This window comes from Lithobates pipiens, unplaced genomic scaffold (assembly GCF_037356315.1).
Source record: "Lithobates pipiens isolate NorthernLeopardFrog02 unplaced genomic scaffold, aLitPip1_a1.2 Scaffold_66, whole genome shotgun sequence".
In the NCBI taxonomy this organism is placed as follows: domain Eukaryota; kingdom Metazoa; phylum Chordata; class Amphibia; order Anura; family Ranidae; genus Lithobates; species Lithobates pipiens.
Genome location: NW_027507888.1, coordinates 1,733,739 through 1,742,566, shown reverse-complemented (window position 1 = coordinate 1,742,566; position 8,828 = coordinate 1,733,739). Strand labels below are relative to the sequence as shown.

At 48.2% G+C, this 8,828-nt stretch overlaps 2 pseudogenes; both read left to right on the top strand.

Annotated features, from left to right (window-relative positions):
* Positions 1 to 3,161: 3,161 nt before the first annotated feature.
* LOC143959015 (5S ribosomal RNA) lies at positions 3,162 to 3,280 on the top strand (annotated as a pseudogene).
* Positions 3,281 to 3,388: 108 nt separating this feature from the next.
* Positions 3,389 to 3,506, top strand: LOC143958987 (5S ribosomal RNA; annotated as a pseudogene).
* The last annotated feature ends 5,322 nt before the right edge of the window (positions 3,507 to 8,828 follow it).

The following is an 8,828-nucleotide window of genomic DNA, read 5'->3' as shown; positions in this document are numbered from 1 at the left end:
CAGTCCCTTCACGGCATGTCGAGCGTCGCTATGCACATCATCCCTCAGGGGTCGCGCCTTTGTGTCACGCCTATTGGTCTTACTGTCCCTCTCACAGGATCCGGAGCAAGTCCTCAGCCGGGTTCCCGCGGCAATAGCAGTCCTTGCTATGCGGGAGGAATTCCTATCGTCTGGGAATGACGTCTCCCTGTTCATTCCCTCCGTGTCTTCCCTTTCTCCCCAGGTGATGACCGACGCAGCGGCCTCCACGGGCTTGCGGCTGTTTTTTTGGCCACCTCTGGCTCGCAGCTCCCTGGCCTCCCCAGTTACTGGCAATTCCTGGCTGCGCCAAGGCGCCCTCTCTGTTGGTTATGTCCTTCCTACGTCGACTGGTCCAGCTCTTGTTGTTGTTTCAGTTCAACATCCATTCTTCCTTTATCCCCGGTAAAGTCAATCAGGCAGCGGACGCCCTCTCCCGCTTTTAACCTTGTCTCGTTTTCGTTCAGGTACCCGGAGCCGGACTAACATCAGCAGCTATCCCGGACTGGTCTCAACTGACCCTGGATTAGCCCCTCACCTCCTAGCGGCTACCCAACTCATTTGATCACTCCCTTTCCCGCAATACCCTCAAAGCCTATCAATCAGCCTGGAGGGCCTTTAACCAACTTCATCACGTATCACAGTACAGAGACGTCCCGTGTCAAGCAAGTCATAGCCTTCATTGCCTACTGCCACTCGCAGTTGGCGTTATCCTTTAATACGATCCGGCTATACCTGACCGGTGTACAACATTTCACGTCCCTCCAGGACCCTACCGTACCCTTCCTATTTTACCACGCCGTTCGGGCTGTTATACGCGGTATCCAGAAAGCGCCAGCCGATGGCCGGCACCAAAACGACTGCCTGTCACAGGAGACGTTTAGAAATATGTCAGATTTCCTGGCCACTTCACCTTTTCGGTCTCCACATTAGTGTCATTTACAAGCAGCCATACACCTGGCCTTCTACGGCTTCTTACGGCCAAGCGAGTTACTTGTTGTAGCCTCACAGCACGCATGCTGTGCGAGCACCACCTGGTCCGATACGAAGACCATTTCGTCTTACACTTAGCAGTCTCCAAGACGCAGCAGCTTGGCTCGGGTTCGGACATACACCTCTATAAGTCCAACAACCGCTGGTACCCGGTCGCCATTCTCACGCGCCTGTCGGCCCTTTTTGGCTGATCAACCAGGAGTTAGTCCCCTTCTGCCATTTCTCACTAAACCTCTGAACGCTGCCCGGTGGAACGTCTCAGGATACTCCCGGGTATCCTTCACCTCTGTCCTACTCACATTATCAAGAAGTTGGGCAGATGGAGGTCCACCTGTTTCGCCCGCTACATACCCAATCCGCAAGCGGAGATGACCCAGGCCTTTGTCGAGCTCACCCAGTAACAAACTTGGATCAATAAAATGCAACCCCTACCTGAATGTTTTTGCCCCCTTATTTTGGTATACCGTACGTCAGACCAAGGGCACACTTTCAGGTCCATTTCAAGTAAGCGAGTTTATGTTAACCTTGTTTGTCATCCTTAACCGTATCGGTCAGAGGGCTCCACACCATAAATAGAAAGGCCAGTATGGTGGCCTGAAATTATGGGAGGAGCCCGGTGGAGTATATAACCAGCTCGTTCGCCTGTCTTCCTCGTCGGTTCCGGTGCGTGATACCCACCCACCCATCCCCTTTTTCAGGGCATTTCTCAAGCATCATACTCCTCATGAGAGTACTCATTTCACTCCATTCATATTCATTTCATTTATCACCCACTTTCTATCTAAGGTATGCCCCCTTATTTTGGTATACCGTACGTCAGACCAAGGGCACACTTTCAGGTCCATTTCAAGTAAGCGAGTTTATGTTAACCTTGTTTGTCATCCTTAACCGTATCAGTCAGAGGGCTCCACACCATAAATATATATATATATATATATATATATATATATATATATTTTTTTTTTGGGTTGGTTTGTTTTTTTGTTTTTTTTTTATATAAATTGGGAATATATTTTTGCTATAATTGGAAGATTAATCATAGGATGAGGATGAATAAAAACTTGTAGTATAACTCTGTGTGAATATAAGCAGCAAAGCTACTTCACTTTTCTTGCATTACGAAGAAGAAAAGAACGGGCTATATTAAAAAAAAACCACAAAATTAGCAGCATGACGAATATGCTAGCTTCAATACGAACACTAGTTTTACAAGACCGAGCGCTTCCGCCCTGTAAATTCTTTCTGAGTATGCGCGGAACTTAGTTTGACGAACAAGCCTACACACGAGCGGACTGTCCGCTCAAACCAAGTTTCAGCGGACAGTTTTACGGAAATTCCGAAAAACTTTGTTCGTCAAACTGTCCGCTGAAACTGTCCGCTGAACGCCCACACACGAGCGGACTGTCCGCTGAAACACTGTTCAGCGGACAAAGTTGGGCGAACAGTCCGCCCGTGTGTACGCGGCCTTAGGCCTCAAAACGTCATATCACTGGTGCTGCTCCTGGATAATGCTAATGCACCTGGGGTGATAATCACCCCAGGTGCATTCATTATTGGTTTACAGAGGTGAAGGGTCCATGTGGTCAAGCATTATTATTGTTGTTTTGAACATACAAGATCAATCATCATTTTTTATCTTATATTTCACATGGGACTTTATATTGTGTCACATTATTTTTTATGATTATTTAGTTTTTCACTTTAATGGACATTTGAGTTACAGATTCATTTCTTTTGACTTCATTGGACATTTGGGTTTTCAAAGTATTTTTCACTAATGATTTTTCACATTATTTAGGTTTTTCACATTTTCCATACACACACATTTTTCCTATTAAGTCACATTAATACACATTTATATTTAAGAGGCCAAGCACTGCACTTTTATTTTTTTTAGGTTCACCGCCAGGTTTTTATAGCGCTAGGTACCCCGATATACTGCCCAATAATGGTTTACGCTGCACTTAGGTCTAGGGACATTCAGGGTGACATGGTTAGCACCTGGATGGGAAACCGCCAGGGAATACCAGGTGCCGTATTCTTTTTTTTAATATGTTGTTGGCGTCGATGACCTGTTTTATTTTTCTGCTTGTTTGCCGAGGTGACCATCTTGGCATTTGTCAAGAGGGTTGAGAGTGGCCAGAAAGATCGCCTACGACCAAATCAGCCTGAATTTGCCCGATCTCATTTGATTTTGGATGCTAAGCAGGGTCGGGCCTGTTTAGTACCTGGGTGGGATTCCGCCTGGGAATTCCAGGTGCCGTAGACTTTTTCTTAATATGTTGTTGGCGTCGACGACCTGTTTTATTTTGCTGGTTGTTTGCCAAGGTGAATATGTTGGCGTTTGTCAAGAGTGTTGAGAGTGGCCAGAAAGATCGCTTACTGTACATCCCCCTGAATGCGCCCGATCTCATCTGATCTCGGATGCTAAGCAGGGTCGAACCTGGTTAGTACCTGGATAGTACACCGCATGGGAATACCAGGAGCTGTAGGCTTTTTTTTAATATGTTGTTGATGTCGACAACCTCTTATTTTTCTGCTTTTTTGCCGAGGTGACCATCTTGGTGTTTTTCAAGAGGGTTGAGAGTGGCCAAAAAGATCGCCTACGGCCACATCACCCTGAATGCGCCTGATCTCGGATACTAACCAGGGTCGGGCCTGGTTAGAGCCTGGATGGAAGACCCCCTGGGAATACATTCTGAAATGGTACATTTAGAAAATTTATTTTATCATCATCCATGATTTTTATGTAGGTACCCACCATCTGCTAATGCTGCAGAAGCAGAAAAGGGATTCCGTCTTGCTTGGAGTGTGCCTGGCTTCCCATCTTGCTTTGAGAGATCATAGCTTCCCATCTTGCTTGAAGATTTCATGAAGATACCCCTTTATCTCTGGTGTTCTATAATAAAGGCATCTGCAGGAGTTAGTGGGTGTTCTGTGTACCTTCAACACAGTACACACCGATCATTTTTGGCCGATTTTCGATCTTGCTGTTGTGTAGTGGTTGTTGTCTGCGTGCCCTGACCGCAGTATACACCGCTATATTCACCTCACCTATATAGCTATTGATCTATCTTTTATAATAGTCAGTAGTGTTAGGAGCTAGTGCATGCTGTCTGCGTGCTCTGTACCCAGTACATACCGCTATATCCACCTACATATCTCTTCTCTATTTGAGCCCACTTGCCATCTGCAGGAGTTATTGGAAGTTGTGTGTGCCTCCAGCACAGCACAGTATACATCTGTATATACCCCTTTATCTCTGGTGTTCTATAATAAAGGCATCTGCAGGAGTTAGTGGGTGTTGTGTGCCTCTAGCACAATATACACTACCCAACTGCTTTTTTACCCAACTCCCTTCAGGCCATTACCATGTCTGGAAGGCCAGCAAGGAGAGGCAGACAGGTGCGAGCCGATAAAAGAGGGCAAGCAGGCTCTGTGTCTAGAGACAACAGTGCTGGTCGTGGACGCGGTGCATTGTCATCAGCACGTGGCCATGGGACACGCTTGTCCTTCTTTTCGGCAGCTGGACATGTTGAGCCGCAACATGCCAACGACTTGGTAGAGTGGATGTCCAAGCCCTCTTCATCCTCCTCATCCTCTCTCACCCAGTCTCAGGGTACTAGCAAAGCAGCTGCCAACGCATCGTCTTCCCTCCTCTCAATGTCATCATCAGTGACTCCTTCCCTAGACCCACCACGTCCTCCTGAGGAGTCTCCTGAACTCTTTGAGCACAGTGTTGGGTACATGACACCAAAGAACAAAGCGGACCTCTCCTTGCTCCTCATCAGCTGGCATCTCCAACCCCACTAGACCTTCAGTCCTCTCTGAAACCTGCTCTGAGAGGAATGAAGGTGTAGAATTAGGTGTGTCACAGCCAAGTGCTTCCGGGAACTCTGCTAGCGGTACACCCACGTCCGATTATAGCAGGCAAATGTCCCTGCCCCAGCTGCTGGACCGGCAAAAGAAGTTCACTCCCAGCCATCCACATGCCCAGCGGTTGAATGCTAGCTTGGCTAAATTGCTAGCACATCAACTGCTGCCTTTTCAGTTGGTAGACTCGGCCCCCTTCCGTGAGTTTGTACAATGAGCGGTTCCTCAGTGGCAGGTCCCCAAACGCCACTTTTTCTCATGGAAGGCGATTCCGGCTCTCTACCAGCATGTGGAAGGCAATGTCCTTGCCTCGCTGGACAGGGCGGTCAGCGGTAAGGTGCATATTACCGCTGACTCATGGTCCAGCAGGCATGGACAGGGACGTTACCTGTCTTTCACGGCCCATTGGGTCACTCTTCTGGCAGCTGGGAAGGATGCAGGACAAGGTGCATAGTGTTGGAGGTTGTTCCGCCACCACGCCTCCAAAATGCTACTATTGGTTGTGACACACCTCTCTCCTCCACCCCCTCCTCTTCTTCTTCCTCCATGGCCTCTTCCAGTGCTCTGTCCTCAGAACCAGCGGTGCTTCGTAGGCGTTCCAGGGGCTACGCAAGTACGCAGGCAAAACGATGCCATGCCGTGCTTGCGCTGGTTTGTTTGGGGGACAGGAGCCACACTGGGGCGGATGTTTTGTCAGCTCTGCAGGGGCAGGCCGAGAGGTGGTTGACGCCACGCCAGCTTAAGCCAGGAATGGTGGTTTGTGACAATGGCACCAACCTCCTCTCCGCCCTCCGACAGGGACAACTGACCCATGTGCCCTGTGTAGCTAACCTGCAAATCGCACATATCTACAACCTGGAAATCACACATATCTACAACCTGGAAATCGCACATATCTACAACATGCAAATCGCACATATCTACAACCTGTAAATCTTGTTTGGGGGGGCAGGTATGTGGGTTAATGCTGCCGACCACCGATAATAACCCTTTTTTTTAAATCTTGTTTTGGGGGTATGCTGCGGTGGTCGGCAGCATACCCCCCAAACAAGATTTTTAAAAAAAAGGGTTATTATCGGTGGTCGGCAGCATTAACCCACATCCCTGCCCCCCCTAAACAAGATTTTAAAAAGGGTTATTATCAGTGGTCGGCAGCATATACCCCCCTTATTATTAATAACCTTTTTGTTTTAAAGCTTCCTTGGGGGGGTGTATGCTGCCGGTCACTGATAACACTATTTCTTTAAATCTTGTTTAGCAGGGGGTGGGGGGTTGGGGTATGCTGCCGAGTGCGACCACCATAAGATAGATCGATGTGGAGGGGGTACCGGCGGCTGGATGGAATAAACGATCAAGATTGTTTAAGCTGCCATGCGGCAGCCCCTTACCTGATCCTCTCAGGCAGGCAGAATAGAGAAGTGCCGTGCCAACGTCACTTCCTTGAGTGACGTTGGAAGCACCGCCCATCGCTCACTCAAGTGCAAGTCTATGCACTTGCTCGGCCAGTCGATCACGCCGGAAGCTGTGGCACGATCGGCTGCGCCACAGAGCGCTTTTTTTGGGCAAATGAAGCGCCTTGTCTGCAATCTTGTGATTGCATAGACGTGGTGCTTCTTATATTGCACTGCGCCCGGCGCCAGTGCACATAGGGGGGGGAATTTGAAAAAAAATAATTTTTTTTCTTAAAGGGACATGTTTAAAAAAATATATATATATATATATATTTTTTTTTTTACTACATGGGAGGGGGGGCGGCGCCCCCTATGGACGGGCCTCCACTGTATGTTTGTGTCGGGAGGATTGGTCGGTTGGGGGAGGGGAGTGGGTTCATAATTTCAGGGTATCAGCACTCACTCTAGTCTCGGGTTAGGTTTGTCAGGTAGGTTTTCCTAACTCACTGTCGCTTATGTCAAATTAGATCATGTCTCAGGCGGCAGATATCGATGTAAAATATTGCAACAATCGCCGTTTTATTCTCTAGAGTCTCTGTTAACCACTTCAGATCCGCGCTATTGCCAAATGACGGCATTAGCGCGGACCTACATTTCCAGGACTACGTCTATTGACGTCGTCCTGGTTACGAGCGGCCTGCGCGCCCCCTGAGGGGCGCGCGCGGCGCGCTCTGTGATCGGCGAGTCCGTGAGACTCGCCTGATCACCGATCCGTGTAAGGGGTCGATCCCGACCCCTTATCACGTGATCAGCTGTCAGCCAATGACAGCTGATCATGTGATAGAACGGAGCCGGTAATCGGCTATTATTCCTCCTCGCGCTGACAGCGCGAGGAGAGAAAAAAAAAGCCGATCACCGGCGGCCGTGATCGGGACATCAGTCCCGATCACGGCCATCAATACAAGGGACCACCTGCCACCTGCCTGTGCCCACCTGCCTCCCGCAGTGCCATCCTGAAGTAAAATAAAAGAAAAAGTAAGTGCCCCCCGTCAGTGCCCCCTGTCAGTGCCCATAGTGCCCACAGTGCCACCCACAGTGCCACCCACAGTGCCACCCACAGTGCCACCCACAGTGCCACCCCACAGTGCCACCCACAGTGCCACCCAATCTGCCTCAAAGGTGCTGCACCCCAGTGCCGCCCATCAGTGCCCAGCAGTGCCGCCCAGCAGTGCCGCCCATCAGTGCCCAGCAGTGCCACCTATCAGAGCCACCTATCAGTGCCACCTATCAGTGCCCATCAGTCCCATCTATCTGTGGTACCTATCAGTGCCCATCCGTGCCACCCATCCGTGCCACTTATCCGTGCCATCTTATCTGTGCCCATCTTTGCCCATCAGTGCCGCCTTATCTGTGCCCATCGGTGCCGCCTTATCTGTGCCTATTAGTGCCGCCTTAACTATGCCTATCAGTGCCCACCAGTGCAGCCCATCAGTGCCCACCAATGCAGCCCATCAGTGCCCACCAATGCAGCCCATCAGTGCCCACCAATGCAGCCTATCAGTGCCGCCTAATCAGCGCACTTCAATGAAGGAGAAAAATGACCCGTTTGCAAAATTTTATAACAAACTATTAAAACATGATTTTTTTTTTTTGCATCTTTTTTTGTTTGTTTAGCAAAAAATAAAACTCCGAGCTGTAACTAAATACCACCAAAAGAAAGCTCTATTTGTGGGAAAAAAATGATAAGAATTTCATTTGGGTACAGTGTTGTATGCCCGCGCAATTGTCACTCAAAGTGCATCAGCGCTGAAAGCTGAAAATTGGTCTGGGACTGAGGGGGGTTTAAGTGCCCAGTAAGCAAGTGGTTAAAAAAAAAATATATATATATATATATATAATGTTTGGGGGTTCCAAGTAATTTTCTAGCAAAAAATATGGATTTTAACTTGTAAACACCAAATGCCAAAAATAGGCTTAGTCATGAATGGGTTAAGCCAGGTTTAACCATGAAGTAAGCATTTTAGGTTAACAGTAAAAAAAATGTATATCGTGCCATGGTTTCGATTTTGTATTTTTAACCCAAACCTCAGATTTCATTATCTCTGGATAAGTAAGCATAATTCCATTGTAAATTTTCTCTTTTTCATGACTGTTTGATAAGCCATGAAATCTTCAAGCAAGATGGGAAGCTATGATCTCTCAAAGCAAGATGGGAAGCCAGGCACACTCCAAGCAAGACGGAATCCCTTTTCTGCTTCTGCAGCATTAGCAGATGGTGGGTACCTACATAAAAATCATGGATGATGATAAAATAAATTTTCTAAATGTACCATTTCAGAATGTATTCCCAGGGGGTCTTCCATCCAGGCTCTAACCAGGCCTGACCCTGGTTAGTATCCGAGATCAGACGAGATCAGGCGCATTCAGGGTGATGTGGCCGTAGGCGATCTTTTTGGCCACTCTCAACCCTCTTGAAAAACACCAAGATGGTCACCTTGGCAAAAAAGCAGAAAAATAAAAGAGGTTGTCGACATCAACAACATATTTAAAAAA